This window comes from Cygnus atratus, chromosome 15 (genome assembly GCF_013377495.2).
Source record: "Cygnus atratus isolate AKBS03 ecotype Queensland, Australia chromosome 15, CAtr_DNAZoo_HiC_assembly, whole genome shotgun sequence".
NCBI lineage: Eukaryota > Metazoa > Chordata > Aves > Anseriformes > Anatidae > Cygnus > Cygnus atratus.
The window spans coordinates 12,678,564-12,698,446 of record NC_066376.1 but is presented as its reverse complement, the minus strand read 5'-3'; the positions used below and the strand labels follow the sequence as shown (position 1 = coordinate 12,698,446).

Genomic DNA, 19,883 nt, shown 5'->3' with positions numbered 1-19,883 from the left:
CCTCCCCAAGGGCGCTGGCTCCACAGCCGCCCCGGCAGCTTTCCCTGGGTATTGGAGCAGCGGCAGACTGGCCCAGTGCTCCTCCGTGGCTCGGAGCCGCTGCCCAACAGCTAGCCAGAGGAACAAGGCACCTGAAGGGGAGATGCTCCCAACAGGGTGCCTGGGGTGTCCACCGTGCAGGGTGGCAGGGATGGCATCAGGTGCTGGCTGCACTGGAGCCCTCGCGCTTCCTCACGCCTCTGCCTACTCAGCACATCACTGCCTGCCAAAGGGGTGCAGGTAGGGTGCCAGTCCAGAGCAGGCCTCCATCCCTGCCTCCTCAGGAAACGGGCTGTGCTTTGGTTTCACCGGGGGAAGGAAGGTGGGGGCACATCCTCTCCTCCGAGGGGAACCGCCAGGCTGGGCACGTGCAAGCTCATTTCCAACGGGGACGCAGAGGGGTTAGTGCTGTCCACCCGCTGGTTTGGCTTCTCCAGCCGAGCAATCCACCCCACGCAGACCTTGGGATCGCGAGCAGGATCGCTGAGCCAGCAAGGCATCCACATGGCTGCAGCCACTGGGCTCTCTGAGCCGAGACAGCAGCACCTCCTCACACCCCCTGAGCCCTTGCCCAGAGCAGCAGGAGCCGCCAGGACAGGCTCCCACCACCATGGTACAGGAAAAGAGAGTAGATGTGAGAGCAACCTCCGGAGCAGCCGATGGGAACCCAAACAGCCGCAGAGGGCCGGGGCTCTCCCTGTCCCTTCCTTTCCAAACCCCGGTGCGAATTCTCCTCCAAGCTGCCGCCAGAGCCGTGCACCAGCTCCTCTGCCTGCAGAAACCACAGCTCCCATGTCCTGCGCGCTCCAGCCCCTCGCATTTGCTCACCAGACACTGCGGCTTGGCCCATGCCCCACAGACTCCGCACGAGCGCGCCTGTGGCCCAGGGTAAACAAACAGCCTTTCCACGGGGGCCGTTGCCGCTTGCCACGGCAGCCGCCTCGGCTGGCCCGGCCACGCCAGCAGCACGGCTGCAAGGTTTAGCAAGGTCCACCCCTGTGGTCGCTGCGGGCTTGGCTGCAGGCGCTGCCTGCCACCAGGGCTGGCGGAGCGTAGGGCTGAAACAACAAACAAACAAGAAACATGCACAACTTGGCTAAGCCCGCACATTGGAAACAGAGATAAGCTGCTCTGAAAGGCGAATCCCAGCAAGGCAGCAGAGCTGGGTGGAAAGGGCAGCGGGGCTGCCACACGTGGGACAGGAGAGCGGCCAGCCCGGCACATGCCAGCTCCCACCCCTGGGTGCTGGGATGGTGAAGGTGGGAGAGAAGGAGAAGGAGAAGGAGAAGGAGAAGGAGAAGGAGAAGGAGAAGGAGAAGGAGAAGGAGAAGGAGAAGGAGAAGGAGAAGGAGAAGGAGAAGGAGAAGGAGAAGGAGGAGAAGGAGCATCATGTCTCCAGTGCATTTCCCTAGGCAGCACTGGCTGTCAGGCTTCAGCCCACAGCAGGGCAGCATGGCCAGACCCTGGGGGCAGAGCAAGCTGCGCACCCCAGGGGTCGCATGGACAGGGTGCAGGCAGGAGCTCTGCTGGCCTGGGCAGGCTTCGTCCGCTGGCTGTGCGCTGCAGAACCCAGCTGCATGCAGCAGGGCAGGAGGATGAGCCTGGCTGGGCTGGAGGGAGCAGCCCCATCTCCTCGCATTGCAGCCAGCTCCACCAGAGGCCGTGCAGACGAGCATGCACAGGGACAGTGGCAAAAAGAAGGGCAGTAAATCATTAAGCTGCTGTGGCTGAGCTGTTAGAACCCATGCTAGAAGTCCCCAGGCACCTCAGACTCACCTGAGACTGCACAGTCGCTGAAGCCAGGGTCTCTGTACCCAGCTCACTGCACTCTCCCTTGCCCAAATACCTTCGTGCTACACCCTGGCAGGAGCAGCAGCCTCGTTACTTGGGCTCATTATGTTTTTCTAAACAACTGATCTCACAAGTGCAGTTTGGAGCAGAGTTTCTGCTGAGAAGCTGGGACTGGATTATTTCCACAGCCCTGATTCTTTGGAAACTGCTGAAACAGGCGAGAGAATAGTTCATGGTCCCCTTGAACGCACCCGACCTCCCTGGAGGAGCTGGCTGAGTTAGTGGTTTGAGCAGGAGAAGACTTGTGCTTTATTCCCGGTTCTGCCACTGACTCACTGGGTGGCTCTGAGTGAATCACTTCCCTTCGCCTGTGCTCTCAGCTGGGAAGTGCCAGCTGGGGCAGTGGCCGCTCCCGAGCGCCACGAGGATGTACCTGGCAGGCCACAACCCCTCACAGGAGGCCAGGACAGCGGGCTGATGCCCTGCGCCATACCCAGCCTGTCCGAAGTGCTGCCTGCTGCAGGCAGAGCAGGGACAACGCTGCAGGCACCACTGCTCTCCCCTGCATCCTGTGCACCCCTCTGCTGTCCCCACGACCCCAGAGCTCACCTCTGCTTCAAGCAGCCTCATGTGCTCCATCAGTCACAGGCAGCCTGGGCTCTCTTATCCCCTTCCCTATGCCAGGTGCATCAGGCGGAAGATTCGGGTCAGACTCAGCAGCGGTTTCCCCAGGACTACAGATGCTTTGGGAAAAAAAAAATAATAATAAATATTCTGGACAATCATAATGAGTATATGCTGCTAACACTGCACAAGCCCTTCATCTCCTGGGCTTACACTAGTGTGGATGCCCACCTGGCAGGGGGGCTGCATCCACAGGCCTGTGGGGTGCTGCTCCTTTGCGCATTGTGGTACTGTGCTGGGCACATGCGGCCCTCGAGCGTTTGGGATCAGGATCACGAGGTTCCCAGAAGAACTTCCAGAAGAGCGGCTGCTGGGATGTTACAAGGAGATAACGTGAATGTCAGAAATGCTGAGACTGGGGGGCTGCTGTGGATGGGTGTCCCAGGCCCGGGAGAGGCTGGGGAGGTCCCTTACAGGTGTTTGGAGGAGTGTGAGGGCCCATCTGTGGACAAGAATCCCCTTGACACTTTCCTTTCAGGTGGCATTACCCAGGGACGTGATGTACTCTGCATTTCACTGGAATTGTGGCGGCGAGGGGTGGAGGACCACGGCTCGATCCAGTACAGAGCTCAACAACAGGGTGAACACAGAGAGCACACGCAGAGCACCCTGCCCAGCACCTCCGCCCTGCACAGCCATCCCAGCACAGCATTGTTCCCCTCTACAGGGTGCAGGATGCCAAGGAACATGCTACATGTGAGCCCCTCTGCGGTGCAGGATGAATGGTCATGGAGACAGGGAAGAGATGAGTACATAGGTATCCTCCCTGGGCTTTGTGGATAACAGAATCACAGAATCACAGAATCATCTAGGTTGGAAGAGACCTCCAAGATCACCCAGTCCAACCTCTGAACGTGGCTGCCAGGGTCCTGGGTCCTGGGCAAGAAACAGAGAGTAAAGGGACGAGGCCTGCCCAAGGGAACCCACAGAAGTCCCCAGCAGCCAGGCATGTTCCCAGGACAGGGAGGTTTGAGATCAGCTCTCCTCTGCCACAGAGTGCAGCGTGGTTCTGGGCACATCCCCACTCCCCGAGACGCCCCCAGGATGGTCCCGCAGGCCGTGGTGACCGAGCTGTCGGCGGTGAGCCTGCGGGCACAGCCAGGAGGAGGTGCGGGGAGGCACGAGCAGCCTCCCCGAGCGGGGCTCCGTGGGCCTCCCCTGCTGCCTCCACCAGATCTGCTTGGGAAGCCCTGCCAGTTTGTTCCCGTCCACTTTCCAGCTGGCTCCGGGCACGGAGAGCTGCGTGTCTTCTGGGCAGGCAGCGCTGCCTGGCTGCCTGCGGCCAGCTCCGGGCTGGGGAAGAGCACCCTCTGCCGCTGCTCCGGCAGGCACCGCTGCAAAAGCAGCACCCAGCTCCCAGTCTGGAAGACGAGAGGAACTCCAAGGCCCTGGCTTGTCACCGGTTTAATAGGCACAGCAAAAGGAAGTTTATAAATCCGGTTTGCATCTCTAAATGGATTTGCATTTGGCATCTCTTTCAGCAAGGGCAATGAAAACAGACTTTGATATCATACGCTATCATTTTACTAATAAAAACAGACCACAGTTGCCAGATCCATCTGAGCATCTTAAATGCTCTTTGAATTAAAGAGACATTGCCAAATTTAAAGTGCATGTTCTTAGTTTAGAAACTAGACTGCATCAAGTAAGCACGAGTATACCAGCAGGGACGAAGGACGCAGGCTGAGCACACCCCGTATGTCCCTACGCACATCGATACGTGTACACAGCTGCTCGCACACATCCGTGTCTGGCTCCTGCTCTGCTTCTCCAGAAGGAGCGTCCCCGGTTTGCTGCTCACGCCAGGCTCAGCTGCAGCGAGGAACCTCCTGGGCTGCTCCCTCAGGCACCTGCCTGGGAGAGCCCGGCTCGCACAGGAACCGGGAAGGCTGCAGGAGCTGGCGGCAGCACAGCAGGTCCCCGGAGGCTGCAGCCGGCCACGTGTGGAGCATCACACCTCGCTGGGAGCCTGCTCCTCGCTGCCGTGCTCCCCACGGCCACGCTCCGTTCCGGGCTGCTCCCACCTGCAGAAAACGGGCCGGGTGAGGTGGCTCCGGGGACCGGCCGGCAGCTGAGGAGAGTTCACAGCGCAGAGCTGGGAGCCCTCGCCTGTCGATCAGAGGGGACCAGCGCTTGGGTGGGAGCCAGCAGCTCCCCAGCCCCGCAGCAGCCCCTCCAGAAGGGCTCCCCGCCAGGAGCTCCCCGCAGCAGGAGCACGTGCGTGAGAACAGCCCCCAGGCTGCCTGGTCCAGGGTTCAGCGTCCCCACAGGGTTACGGCCACAGGATGGGGGCCCCGCTCTTCAGAAGCGGGGAGCAGCAGCTGGAATGGCTACAAAGCCTGTCTCTGCGGATTTCTGCCTCTGGGTCACCGGCTAATGCCAGCTAACAATACAGGGAGTTATCAAATCAGCAGTTGTCGAAATGGATGAGTCTGATTGTTCTCGTCCCTCTTTGCCTAAACCTGTCTGCATACCTTCATGCCGTGTTGACACAGTCCCCAAGGCTTGGAAAGGCTCCCGCTTCCCCACACCAGCAGCTCAGACAGCCGTTCGGAGGAGCCCCAGCCTCTCCTCAGCATCCCTGAGGATGCAGGTGGCCAGCTGCCACCCCTGCTGGCTGTGTCCCCCGGGGAGCCAGGACCTCCACCGGCTCCCCTCTGGAGACGCCTGGCTCTCTCCATCCTAGGGCTCCCAGCCTCAGCTCCTCAAAAAGTGGCCTAAAATCAGGAGAGGTCAGTCATCCCCTTTCTCACCCGTCGGGCAGAGCTGCTCAGGAATTTTCTGTCATTTTCCTTTTCCTAAAGAAAAATGCAGTTGTGCCCAGCCACGCTTCTCAGCTCTGTGACCTTTAAGGCTGACTGTCTGCTGGGAAAGCAGGAAACAAACAGATTTGTTTGGTTCAGTTTGATCCGACTCAAAATATTTTTGGTTGTGGTCCTGATCCAAAGTGTTTCATCTCAGATCAGTTCCACATTAATCCGTAATTCCCTGGCAGGCTGCGCTGCCAGCAGCGCGGTAGCTGGGATGCTGCTCCCTCCTGGGGCCCGGGAGCCCTGCAGCCGCTCCAAGCAGCTCGGGCCAGGTGTGCCACCAGGGACCCACACAGCTCAGCAGGAGCATTTTTCAGTGCGTGTCGGGTCCTGGCTGTGTCACAGAGCCGCTCAGCACCCGCTCTCAGCCACCAGGCAGCCCTTCGTGGCTCAGCAGGAGGCTCCTCTAAAGTAGCTCCTCGCTGCTTTCTCTGCAAGCTTTTACTCGCTTCTCTCTGCCCTGGGACTGTCCCAATTTCTTCCCAGCAATTGATCCATCACCTTGTCTTCTCAGCACTATGCCCCTGCCTGGCACATGTGCGAGCACGGTAGGGCCCTGAGCCCTGCTTGAACAGACAAAAAAAAAAACTTTGCTGAGCCGGTCCCATCAGCACAAGCCAGTTCATTTATCAGAGCATGGAGGCACGGGGGTGGAGGCCAGCGCTGCCAGTAGCAAAGCAAGGGCACCGTGTCGGGGCCAGCATCAAAGCAGGGCTGCAGACAGGCATTAGCTCTGTGGGCTTGTCCCACACTTCTCCCCGGGGCCAGCCCGGCTCCAGGCAGCTGTGGGTGGGATTGGGAAGGGCTGCTGTGCCAAGGGGCAACTGTGTTGTCTCCCTCTTTCAGCCGTGGATGCCCTAGGGCCCAAATGGAAAGGGTCTGAGTAACATGAGGATATCATCCTTCCCTGTGGCAGGATGTGTGCGCAGGTGTGCAGAGAGCTGTCAAAAAACAAGGAAGGATTCCCAATGAGCACCACGAACCTCTGTGGTCCAGCATAGCCTGCAGCCCACACGTGGGGCAGAGGGAAGGTGTTTCCTTCAGCAACACCCGTACCTCGACAGCAACACCTCAGTGCCTCCATTTCCCACCGTCCTGCAAAATGCGTTTATGCATGGATCGCTCTCAGCCTCAGGAGGCAGGGGTGCACACAGCCACCAAATAAGACTTTCCGGTTGGTGCCGCAGCAAAAATCTTATGGTGTCTGGGTGTCTGGGCCTGCCCGGATGAGATAGCGAGCACATACCATCATCTCCAGCAGGCCGAGATCCCGGGAGCAGCTTTACGAAGGCAAACATTTGGAGGCTCAATACCGTGCTGCACAGCCCCTGGGCACATCCCTGCTGTCCTGCCTGCTTCTGAACCGCCCCTGCTCTCCAGGCCAGCTCCTCCACAGGGGCACGAGCAGCAGCGTTATGCCCTTGAACAATTTGTCCCCTGAGCACCCAGTTCCCTGAGCTCATCTCCTGTTAAAAGACTTGCTGCACAACTCTTTGACTCAGGACTGCCAGCCACCCCTGCGAGCATCACGCAGCTCCCACGTGCCATGGCACCTATCTGCGCACACCCCCCCGGCAGAGGGGCAATTCGTACTTGGGAGGAGAGAAATGCAGATGGAAAAGCACTTGGCTCTAGTGCAAGGCTATTCTGACGTGTCCACTGCAAGCACTGCACAATTATGCCCATGTGCTCAAAATCGCCTGCATTAATAACTGCACCTCGGCGAGTTGTTACAGGCAGTCGCACAGCCAAGGAGGGCTGCAGCCATGAGCTGGCTTGTTTTTAACAAGCCGTGAGCTTGTTTTACAGCACCAGGGATGCTGCAGGAGGGGTGAGAAGACAGGGCAGAAAGGCAATGCGTGGATACAGAGGGTGGGAGAAGAACTGGAAAGGTGAGACAGGTATTGTGACCGGTGATGACCGAAAACAGGGAGCCAGAAAGGATATTGCTAGTAATCTAAAAATAAGGTCTTTCAGCTCTTCACCTTTGCCACCTCTGTGGGTCTCAGTGCTGAGGACCGAGAGGCATGACACAGTCCAGAGAGGCAGTACCCGTGCCTGAACTGCAGGACCCAGGAACCCTTTTCAGCACCAGCCGGAGGAGGGAATCAAGTCCCATCCCAGCTACGCAGCAGTAATGACAGCACGGTCATCCCTCCTGCTCCTGATGCCAAAAGGTAAGTCAAGGCAGCAGAGTCAGTTCCTGGCCTCGTGCAGAGCTCCAAGCAGCTCAGCAGCGATACACGCTGCCTGTAACGAGATCTCAGGGTGCTGGGCAGATATTTCTGGAGTGTCAGGAGGGTGGAGATGATGTGCTGGGGAGCCGTGCCTCCTTCAGGCTCCATGGAGGTTACGGCCTGCTCACTTGCTCATGCTTTCTGTATTCTGATTCCCTTTTAAAAAGTTTGCAGTTCTTTGTCTAGAATCACCTCCGCTGCTCTCAGCATTGAGCTTTCTTCCCAACTCAACTGTAACTTGCTTTGTTTTGTTCTGTTTATCTTTCCAAGGACACTTTGCCTGGTTTTCCTTATCTCGCCTGTTCTTCTTAGAGAGCCTTGACTCACACCAGAGCAGCTCCGCTGCTCACTGTTTTTGTGGTTTATAATACGTTATTTGTGCTAACCGTCACCCACGCCAACTACACACTGCTTGACCTGCCCTCTCCCTTGCTGTGTTGTGGGGAGGGCAGCTGGGCACACAGAAGGGAAGGGAACAGTGATATCGCCTAATCCCATAGACTGGGCACAGTTTATTTACGTAGGATGAAGAACCAAAGCACAGTACCGTGCTGCAGGACTAGGCTAGCCTTCATCTTCTACTTTACTGCCACAAACAAAAATCCCACGTAGCCAGGAAAGCTGAACAGTCCAGAGACTGTTTGGGTCACCTCTCCCATCGTGTCTGTCCTCTGCTGGCTGGAGTCCAGTGGGAAGTGTGCTCTGCAGTCTCAGGCCAGCTGCTGCAAATCAGCATCTGCCGGCGGGTTCCAATGGCACAGAAATAGTTTACACCAAGAGAAGATCCTGTCCAGGAACCAGGAAGCATTGTTCTCATTACCTCGGCAGCGCTTTTGGTTGCAAGCTATCCAACGGGGAATGGTGGAGCTGGCTGTTTCGGTCTGGTTTGCAACAGAAATGAAACTTATGCAATCATGCTATTTATGTCTGTTCATCCATCCCCAACAACTCGGGAGCTCGCTGACCTGTTTCACCCAAGATCTGACACAGAGTCCAAGAGCCATAAAACACAGTGGTTAACACCGAGAAATGACCGAGAACACCAGGATGTGACGCAGAGAAGTAGCCCCCTGTCTTGCAAGACCAGCGCCCAAGAAGGGCAGGCAGCATTAAGCACTTCTAGGCCTCAGAACAGGAGGAAGGGCCACAATTTTCTCACCCTTTCAGGCAGGTTTCAAAGATCACTTTTCCCCACTCAGAACACAATGCAGGGGAAACAACTGATGTCAGTGACTGACACTATAGCGCTTGAGCTGCTCAGAGGAAGAAGCACAAAAATAATACACGTTCACTATTTATTTAACACTGGCCAAGGGCAAAGTCAACAAACAGCCCTGGGATGTCTCAGGAGACTTGAAGCCAACAGTCCCAGCTGCTCAAAATGGACACAGGACGCATTGACTTTGGCAGTGCTGGCTGCTGCATGCTGTCACATCAATAAACATCCCCACACGGATATCTGAAGGAGGTGAACAGTCATGGGATGTGGAGGGGAACATTGTTTGCTAGGAAGAAACAAAGGAGAGAGAAAAATCAGTCTTGTAAATAATAACACTCCACCTTACAATGTGCCCATTAATAAAGAAAAGGAGGAGCACGGATGGGGGAGGCTGTCCCAGATGCTGCCCAGAAGATGCAGCGGTGCTGATGGTGCTGTGAAGCTGTGCACAGCTAACAAGGTGGCGCTGCTGATGGGCTCCCACCACCCTTGCAACTGCTCTGCAACTCACCACACAATGTGGATCTCTGCGGTTACTCCTCTCGCAGAACACGGTCCCCTTGCTAGCTAGCACGGAGAGGGATGCAGCTCCGTGCCAGGCTGTGCCTGGAGAGCTAACCTGGGGCAGGGATCCTCCAAGAGCATGCCTCCTCTTAGACACAGCCGCCTTCCCACTTTATGGCCCATAGGCAAGTCATCAGCAAAACACATTAGGCTGGTAAGGTAGTTTACATGTGGCTCCTGGCAACGTTGCTACTGCAGGAAATCCACAAGCATGAAACTAGGGTTCGCAGTGCAAATTTCACTTGCTTTGAGATGTGAGAAGTCTGACACAGTCCCTTCAGCTGTTTACATTGAGAAAGGAAGCTTGTTTCCATCATCTCCAGAGAAAGGCCAAGTGCCTTTTTTTCAACAAGGCCAAGGGCCGGGTCCTGCACCTGGGGCGCAACAACCCCAAGCAGAGCTACAGGCTGGGAGATGAGTGGTTGGAAAGCTGCCTGGCAGAGAAGGACCTGGGAGTATTGGTTGATAGTCGGCTGAATATGAGCCAGCAGTGTGCTCAGGTGGCCAAGAAGGCCAACAGCATCCTGGCCTGTATAAGAAGCAGTGTGGCCAGCAGGTCTAGGGAAGTGATTGTGCCCCTGTACTCGGCTCTGGTGAGGCCGCACCTCGAGTACTGTGTTCAGTTTTGGGCCCCTCGCTACAGGAAGGACATGGACGTGCTCGAGCGAGTCCAGAGAAGGGCGACCAAGCTGGTGAGGGGTCTGGAGAACAAGTCTTACGAGGAGCGGCTGAGGGAGCTGGGCTTGTTCAGCCTGGAGAAAAGGAGGCTCAGGGGCGACCTTATCGCTCTCTACAGTTACCTTAAAGGAGGCTGTAGCGAGGTGGGGGTTGGTCTGTTCTCCCACGTGCCTGGTGACAGGACGAGGGGGAATGGGCGAAAGTTGCGACAGGGGAGGTTTAGGTTGGATGTTAGGAAGTACTTCTTTACCGAAAGGGTTATTAAGCATTGGAACGGGCTGCCCAGGGAGGTGGTGGAGTCACCATCCCTGGAGGTCTTTAAAAGACGTTTAGATGTAGAGCTTAGCGATATGGTTTAGTGGAGTACTTAGTGTTAGGTCGGAGGTTGGACTCGATGATCTTGAGGTCTCTTCCAACCTAGAAATCTGTGTCTGTCTCTGTGTCTGTCTAAAGAGGGCTGCCTGAAACGCAATCAAGAAGCAAACGAGCAGCCCAGGCAGCAGGGAAAAGACAGGCCATCAGCCTTGAAATGCACATCACAGCATAAAACAGATGACAGCTTGTGAAGGTCCCTCTGAAGAGCAGCTGTGCCCTCCAGCATATCAACTGTTTGCCCTCAATCTGGTATCAACCATAAGCTTACTGAGAGTGCACTCTGAGTCATTAATAAAGATGCCAAACGTTACTGGTCCCAGCATCAAAATAAGTGTCGAGTACCTCTGCCTTTTCCACATCCTGTTTCTAGGTCCTCTGCCCCAGGAAGCAGTAGGTCCACACTTTGCTCAGCCTTCATTTAGCTGCTGAGATACTCAGAGCCCCTTCTCTGCGCACTCCACATCTGCTAGCTCCAACACTGCTGAGCTTTGGCTCTCCTCACTCCATCCCTGCAAGCTCAGGCAATGCCTCAATGGTCAGTGCAGCCCCTGCTTGCGCCCCCGGTTAAGGGTTTCCCTGTCGGGTTCCTCCACAAAGCACTACTCTTACATCAAGGAAGCTGCTCCCTGCCCAAGATGCTGCTATTTCAGTGGATCCAGGGTGAAAAAGAAGGCAAAGCTGTGGCCCGATCCATCTGGGGGGAATCAAGGGAGAAATTCCACCCTTCCCCAAACAGCTAAGCGGTACTTACGCCACAGAACCATTTTAAGAGCAACAATGCCCCCTGCCTGTCTCCATCCCAGCGCTCTCTTTCCACTCCATTTTCTGGCTGCAAAGTTAGACCTGATTTAGGTCTCTCCCTTCTTTCATACCACCGCCAGGACATGCAACTCCAGGTTTAGGGGTGATGGAACTTCCAGGACTGAATTCTGCTTCGACGTGGTATGGAGGAAATGGGGCTTCAGTGAATTTTCGTCTGTACAGCCTGAGCCAGGGCTCCCTCGTGGACAAGCCAGGTCACTATCAGAGGAGCATCCTTCTGTTTTCAGTTGAACAGTCCATATTAGTAACTTCATCTTGCCTCTCCTTTAAACTCCTTCACCTCTTCCAAACTCCCACTGTGCCAGAGAGAGGATATTGCCCAGATCTTCCCATGGACCTGACTGAGGTGCTCAGCATCTTCTGGCTCTCTAAGGACTGCAACTTGTCTTGACTCACTGCTTTCTCCAAGAGGAGGGAAGAAGCAAAGATGGAGAGGTGGGTCGTGGTGCTGAAGGAGGCCTGCTGGGCAGGAAAAGGACAGACGTTTGTGGGGACGGGTGACATGTTCCAAGCCATGACCAGCACCCCCTGGAGGAGCTGGCTGCCCAAGTTCCCTTGGCCATGAAGAGGATGAGAACAGCCTTCCTTGGGGAGGCAGCCGTGCCTCTGCAGGGCAGGGCACGAGATCTGCCACAACTACTCTCTGGAGACACAAGAGGCCGGGTAGGATCACAGACATCCCCGACCCAGAGGAAGGCAGGCACTGTAAACCTGGAACAAGAGACTGAGAAGTGCAGCGCAGGAAGAGTTTGGGGCGATGAGTCAGAGGCTGAAGGCACACACAGGAACAGGCTATCACGCGGTAACCACTTACTGCGTCAGCAGTGCAGTCCATGTGCATTCGCTTAGTCCGTGCAAATAAGGTCATTTCAGCCAGCTCAGTGCGGTTCTGTCGCGTTGGCGAACTCGAATTGGCTTGCAGGCGCCATGGATTAAGGGCGTGCACACGGATGCCCCCCGCCGTCAGCTGATGTATGGCAGCAGATTCCTCCGCGACAACTTGTCCAGTCTGTCCGCGCCTTCAGCTTCACGAGAAGCTTCATCAGCGGGACAGGGAAACCTGAACAAAAAGCACCCTGGGCTATGGCAAGGTAGCTAAGGAGGTCGGGGAAATCGGGTTACGAGTGGGGTTATGTTCAGCCGCGACGAGGACATGCTCCGTGCCATTTCTGCCTTCCATCTTGGGCGTGCCTTCTCCAGCACCACAGCCTCCCATGTTCCTTTCCTAGGCTGGAGCCTGTTGGGCTTGGAAATGGCTGCTTGACAGAACTGCCTCGTTAGGAGGTTTCGCAACAAGCTCCCTGTGACTGTGTTAAGCGGCCTGCATCATCTGTTTTGACTTTGCTGGATTTGTCTGTGTTCAATATAGTTCTCGCAAGGGTCCCAGTTCAGCCCTCATTGACGTCAATGGGAGTCAGTCCATTCCCTTCAGTGAGAGCAAGAGCTGTCCCTTGGTGCTTGTATCTCGGCTGTTTCATTTCAATGCCCAGCTCCATACACCCTCCTCCTTCAAACGATACCTTTCTCATCCCTTCAGCATGGCTGGCGGCTCTAGCCTGTCCCCTCCTGGCTGACTGATGGGTCCTGTCCTGGACTCACTCTTCGTTCCGACACCGCACCTCTCTCATCTGCTCTGCATCACTTACCTTGATTTTCTGAGCACCTCCAGCTCAGCTGGACCCTCAGCAATGTTTCCATTTCTTAAACACAGACAAAGCAAGTTTTCTTGGTTGGCCTCTCCAACTGGACGATTTCATCCTCCTACAGGTAAGGAAGGTTTTCACTCCAGTTAGTTTTATTTCTGCATTGGCTCCTCAATGAGCAGCTCCCATCCTTAAATCTCTGCGTGGGTGACTATCAAAGAGGAAGGCTGAACAGTCACCAGAACTCCAAGCATCTGGTTTCAACACCTCACTCTGCTAAGGATCCCCACTGAGATTTCAGACAAGCCATTTCAATTCTTTGCTCTCTCCTGTAAGAGGGAATCTTGCTCTCCTCTCTCCAGTGGTTTTTCGTGGTGTGATGTCCTCGCGGTACTTTTGGGAGCACTACTAAAATCGCATGCAGAGAACTTCGCATCCCCAAGCCTTTCTGAGTTAGCACCATCACTGCTTCTAAAACACTTCAAAAATGGGCAAACAAAGATGCAAAATACTGGCTGATCACTCACTAGATAAACCTTTCATCACATCTATGGGCTGCCAGGAAAGAGCAGGAGAAAGCACGCCATGCATGCATTATTTCAAGCCTTTTCCTAGAGCACTCACTCCAGCAATGCTGGGGACAGGATCCCGCACTCAGCAGCTCCATGGTGTGATCCAGTATAGCCGCGCTTACATTCCCGTGTTCATCCTGGAGCCAAACTGTCTGTCTGATTTACGTTATCCTAAGGGAGATCTTGAGTTAGTGGCAGTAAAGTTCTTCAAAGAAGACCCAGCTCGTGGAACAAGGAAAAAGACAAGGAAAAATGGAACTACAGGAACTTTTCTCCATCCACATCCCAGCTGGGGTTGGCTGGAGGTGGCTCCAAGCACGCCGGTGGAGCCCAATGCTGCGTGCATTTCTGAGGCTGCCACCATATCTCCCAGTGCCAGAGACGAGCTCTCAGGCATTGTGGGAGGCAGACGGGCTGAACACAGCACCCCCACCTCCTCATGGCAGGCACGGTTTGAGAGAAGGGGATCGGTTTTATCAGTAACAGATATTCTGCATTCAAACAGCAGCCTGCCACAGCTCCAGGGGAATGGTTTCAAGATGTGGCTCTGTCCCACTGATGGGCAACCATGGCACATTCAGCTCTAGGAGCAATCGTATATCCCGCTGGATTTAGAGACAAGAAAGAGGAGAGACAACATTTCAAAGCTGATAGTGTCCAGGGCACCCCTGCACATCAGTTCGCCAGGAGCCTGTTGCATCTGCCCTGGGAAAAGCTGCTCTGACCGCAGCACGGTGTGCTACAAAACCGGTGCTCAGGGCAGCTCCTGGGCAAACTGCAGGGAATGAAGTGTCAAAGCCAAGGCCAGCAAGCATTGCCCTCCGTCAGCGCTCCACCTGCACAGCACACCAGAGGTGAGCAGGGCCTGAAGACATGCCACTGTGCGGCCGTCCGACTAAGGAGGAACCAGGGATGGGAGGAAGTGGAAGGAGGAGGGATGGAAAAGGTGAACGCGGGCTGCCGAAGCCTTCCTCAGCTGGGCAGGAATGGCAGCGAACCCACTATTTACGAGGAGTAAAGTGTTACAGAGCACAGCTGGGCCTGGACTACCTTCACCAACACCACGGCCTGCCAAGCTGCTAATAAAACCCAACGCAGGTTGACTTGGGTTCTCCTGGTGCTCCACGCAGCAGCCGCCCCCTCCCAACCCGGGGCCCACGTGTGCAGTGGAGCAAGCACCACCCTGGGGCCTCTGGGGCTTCCCACCCATGGCCACGGCCCAGCGGGGCAGCCCAGGAGCGGGTCCGTGCCCCCACGGCATACCCTGCCCTCGGCAGCCCCACCTCGCCACACACACCTCCCTGCCCCGAACGGGGACGGAGTACTCCCGCAGTCTGTTGTTGTTGGTTTTGGCTCGGCGGTAGCAGGCTGCTTCCAGCAAGAGTGGTATGAATAATTGCCCAATTAACTGGAGGAACTTCCAGATGTGTGTTTGCTTTCATACCCATCCAGCCCCCCTCAATCCCACGTGCCTAAAGCTGCGGAGAGCGGTGGGGGCGGGAGAGCCGCGGCTCTGCGGCAGCGCAGGCAGGGCGAGCCCGCTGCCTGGCTCAGCTCCCCTTTCCATCCCCACCTCCCTCCCTCTCCTTAAATGGGGAAATGGTCTTTTTTAACGACCCTGGGGAGAAGGAAATTTGCCCTGCCTGCCAGAGCTTGGTTATGCATGCCAAAAGCCAAGCAAGCAGAGAAGAAAGCTGATCCCATGTTATGATTTTTATCAGGTGCACACACAGTGAACCCTCTTAAGACAGGTATTTTTTGCATCCCTCCCGCCTCCCTTTCCCATCAAATAATCTCACACTCAGCAAAGGTTTTATTATCAGCCAAGCTGTTTTCACCCTGTGGGACATGCTGAAACATTTCAGGACAGCGGTTCTTCTCTGCTGCCTGTGGAATCCAGCCCTAGCACTGCCACCAACCCACTTCTTGCCATGTCAGAAAGGGGGATCTCTGGGATTTCGGGGGAGATTTCACCAAACTTGGTAAACAGAACCAGGCCAAAAGGTGTCTCAGACCCTACAGGTGATGTGAGCTTCCCACCATCCCTCGCTCACACAAAAAGCCCAAAGGGTGGCTTTCCTCTTCCTCCAACTTTAGCACCCAGTTCGGCACCTGAAGAGCAAAGCTCCAGTGAGCAGAAACAACAGCAGCTCCGGAGCAAGCTGCTCCATCCAACAGTGCTCAGAACAAAGGCGCTGATTCACTCATGAGGCTTCAGTCTCTCCCCTCTGCATAGTGCAGATGGAGATTAAAGGGCAAAATTACACCAGATGGCAAACTTCTAGACAGCTACTGTTTGGGGAAATGAATGCCATCCAAAACACGCGCTCTGCCCAACCGCAGCATGAGTGAAGCAGCTCCAGCTCAAGGCATTCTCCCAGCCCAAAACCTCAGCCCTGGGACCCTTCGGACAGGATGGCCAGAAATAACAGCAGGAGGGTGATAACTGGAGTTGGAAGAGGCATTAGTTTGGCATTGCGGGCACCACGCAGACTCCTTGCATCACCAGACTCCCAAGGCTTTATCTTGCAAAGCTTTGGATGCAACTAGCAGAGAGCGCCTGATACCCCCGCACCTCCCCAGCCACAGGCAGAACATCCCCCTTAACACCAGCACACAGATGCACTGTCGTAGCCAAAGGCTCGTAAAAACTGCTTTTTCCCCCAGCAGGCAAAGACTGAAGCAAGAAGACAAACTCACGTGTGTTTGTTCTACACAGTGTACAGAGAGCCTCGCTCACTGCAGGCCAAGCAAATCCCTCTCTGACTTCCCAGGTTCAAAGAAAACATCCTCCTGACGCTGGCGAAATGATGTGGGCAACGTTCTGATTCGCCGTCCTTTGAATCAGGACAACTGAGCAGGGCAGACAGCCAAACTCCAAATACTTTTAAATGATGCATGATGACGTTTTCCCGAGAGAAGTTCAACAGACAACATTAACTTTTTGGTAATCAGCAAATAGCCTGGTGGCAAAAACACTTCTCCGTGCTGAATCTCCATGGCACACATCGCAGGACCGGGGTGTAAACTCCCGCTCCTGACAAGTCTCCGGTCAGTCACTGAAAAGTCACTGCTGCTGGGAATGGCTTTCCCCTTACCCTCCTAGTTTGCTGTTCAAATCCAGCCCACATACAGCACTGACGATTCGCTTGCCTCCTCTTCACAGCACCTTGCCCAGTCAAATCCAGACGTGGTGAACCAAATACCGGAGTGTTTGCTTCGGGGTATGAACCTGGTTACTAGAGAGCAGCTAACCTACTCTAGCACCGTCCTGCAGAAGGAGCTATTCATGGCTCCTCTGCCTGACCTGCTGCATGTTGAGCAGCTTGAACAGGCTGGCATTTTTTGTTCCACAAGAGGACAAGGCGTTGGAGCCCAGAGGGCAAGGAGGAGGGGTCACGTGCGTTATGAAGATAAGGAAAGCAGGGTCTGGGATTCCGGCTGTGTGACTGCACAGGGCCAGAGAACGTAAAGATGGGGAATTGGATAAAAGCCCAAAGGGAGGCAAAATTGGTTTTAGCTAAGGACAGTAAGGCCTTACGTCTGTCCTGAGCACTGGCGTCTCAGCCAGGTCCAACATCCACGGGGCAGGGGTGCTGGGCCAGCCCGCAGGGTCCCTGTCAGAGGGCAGAGGAGGCTTTCAGGCTGTGCAGGATTTTGCAAAGGAGGAACAGCAGGCTTCCCCTCCGCAGCCATCTCCCTCCCACCGCCCCGCAGGGCTCTAAGTGGGCCATAAATGTTTTCAGCATGGCACTTTACCAAGCATACGCCATAAATTACAGTCCCGTGCCGATAATAAGTCAGGTAATAGCACCACTTTTTTGTCCTGCCAACTGCACAAAAGGTGGCAGAGGGGAGCAGGAAGGCGGGGGGACGCCTATTAGCACCAGGCTGGATTTTACATGCAATGGAAAGTGTTTGTTCAGCTGGAAGTGAGAACGGTCCTTAACCCAAGAGCACACGCTAATGAAAACAGAGTGTGCAGAGGGGGAGAGGGGCACCGGCACAGAGTGGCGATTCACGCTCCAGCACAGGTGCGAGGGCCACGAGGACCAGGCCCGGGGTCAGAGCACCCACCGAGCCTGCTTTTGCTCTGGCTTCATTTCACACCTTTTCGAAACGCTAATTGCAGGTTCTGCTTTGCCCTCGGGGGGAACAGAGACAGGCCTGAGAGCACCCAGCGTCGTGGGTTTTGGGGTGAAGCCCACTTGCCAGGCAGAGTTAGGGACCTGCCCTGGCCGCCTGGCTGGGACTGGGGGGCGCCTGCTCCAGACTGCGCAATGCACCCTCTCCTCTTTCTTCCCCAGTGTGAGCCCAGCCTGTTCTCAGGTCTCCAGAAAGCAAAGCCACGAGATCACAGCCTGGTTTTGCACTTGCTTGCCCAGTGAAGTCTGACGGCCCCTCGCCGCCCCCGCTCCATCACGCTGGTGGAAATGTCCCCCGGAGCCGGGCACAGCCCAGCCGGCTGCTCGGGCATGGGCAGAGCTCTGCAAGGGACGTCAGCACCCAAGGAGCCTGGTGAACACCGCTAAGTCCCCCGAGAAGCAGCAGAGGGGGCTGGTGCAGAGGGGTACAAGGTAAAGAAAGGGACCAAGACAACATCAAAGCCAGTGAAGGGCCTAAATCCAGCCAACACATATTTATCCATCTAGGTCTGCAGCATGTGCATCACCAACAGCCCCCAGACACTTCTGTGATACAACCCGCTTTTCAGAAAGAACCAAACTCCTTCAAAATCATCCTCTCAGGGCAAACCCTGAGAAAACAGACAGGCATTCCCTGAGACCCCACAGGTCAGCAGGCAGGCACTCCACGGGTGGCAGCAAACTACCACTTGCAAGATCCCTCTGCAATGAATTTTCCTCCTCCAGCTACTAGAGGCTGGCAAGAGTGCCCAGCAGCTGGAGGCGTCTCTGTGGGTCTGACCCTGCAAGATATCTAATGCAACAGCAACACCTGTAGACAAAGCCACATGCTTAAGAGGCAATCATCAGGCGTTTTGGAATACCTGACGCAATACACTGAGAGTATGCCGTACCTTGCCACCCACAGCTATGTCCTGGTCCTCTTTTGGAGGGTGATTAAAGCCATCCAGGAGGGAGGCTGCTGAGTCCTTCCTAATGAATCCCCTGTACATACCAGAAGGATCGCCTAGGACCAAAAGCTAGCATTTCCCATGGCATCTGTGCTATGACAAGATGAGCGCCTGTCCCTGGAAGGCAGCAGGTACCAAGGCTGGGGAGAGGGAAGTGACAAAGAGTCAGGAAAAGCCAGTTGCGATCTGTCCAGCTAACCAGGAAGTACAGTGTCTGCACATCACTTCCGTGAGCCAGGGAAATGGGTGGCCACCCTCAAAACAGTTCCCCGGGACTTCTTGCTGAAACGTCCACCGGCACGCTCCTAATTTTGGTAGGTTTTAATCTTTGCCAGGAAGAACATCAGCAGATCATCCAGGGGGAGGGATCCAGATCTGGCTGCTGCAGATGGCTAAGAAGGTGATCCACACCGCCGGGCAAGCATCCCAGCATCCTTTGTACGTGACACATAAAGGATTCACTTAATTATCCCACGGTAATTCCCGGTTTTACCCACAGGAGGTCACACTTTGCCAGGCTTATCAGCTTTTGATGCAACCAGCCTTGTGCAAACGGCATTGCTGCGGGACCAGCAAAGCCAGAGTTGTAGTAGCCCAGCTCAGGGTTTGGCCTAATCCCTTCTGCACATCCTGGACTTCTCTGACAATGCTCCGACCACTCTCCTACCTCCCTGTAAGGGTGCCAGCCCCTCTCCAAAGCTGTTGCACACCCACGGGGACAGCTTTCCCACCTGATGGCCCATTCCACCTCCTCAGTGTTTCCTTGTTTTTTTATTTTCATTTTCCTTTTCTCTTTTCTTTTCCCCATCCAGCCATCCAGTCCCTCTGTCGCCACTGACAGAAAGACTCCGTTACATCCACACATGCCTAGACCATAACCCTCGTATGGTTTCATAAGAAAATGAGGTGTGTCCAACTGCATGCATTTCTGTTCAAATACGTTTCAGGAAAATGAATGGTAAGGTGGCAGAGCATCGCCATGCAAATAAATGGTTCAGCATCAGCTCACCCATTTCTAGTCTTCAGAAACACAGACGAAAAACACAATCAAGACACAAACCCATAGGAAACCAGGTTTCGCTAAACGCTGTACTTGTGGAACTATTCATTTTGCACCATGTGAAAGTTCTCCAAAACTCAGGGGAGTTGTTGACTGGCAGTCCTATAACTCAATATCTTTCATTAATCCCCAGAAAGCCTTTGCAGGCTCATTGCCCTCGGTGCCTAGGCAGTCAATGGATCTTGCTCTTTATTTGAGTTGCTGCAGTACTTGGAGCCCGAGCATTCCTTGGTTTCTGTAAAAAGCTGCCAGCAATGAACATCTTTCTCCAGGAACAAAAGTCGATGCGCTCAA

The 19,883-nt window shown here is 55.1% G+C and overlaps 1 long non-coding RNA gene across 1 annotated transcript; it reads left to right on the top strand.

Annotated features, from left to right (window-relative positions):
- The first annotated feature begins 18,861 nt into the window (after positions 1-18,861).
- On the top strand, positions 18,862-19,532 carry LOC118249340 (uncharacterized). Its single transcript, XR_004779016.1, has 2 exons — positions 18,862-18,967; positions 19,342-19,532. It is a non-coding gene; the product is annotated as an uncharacterized LOC118249340 (long non-coding RNA).
- The last annotated feature ends 351 nt before the right edge of the window (positions 19,533-19,883 follow it).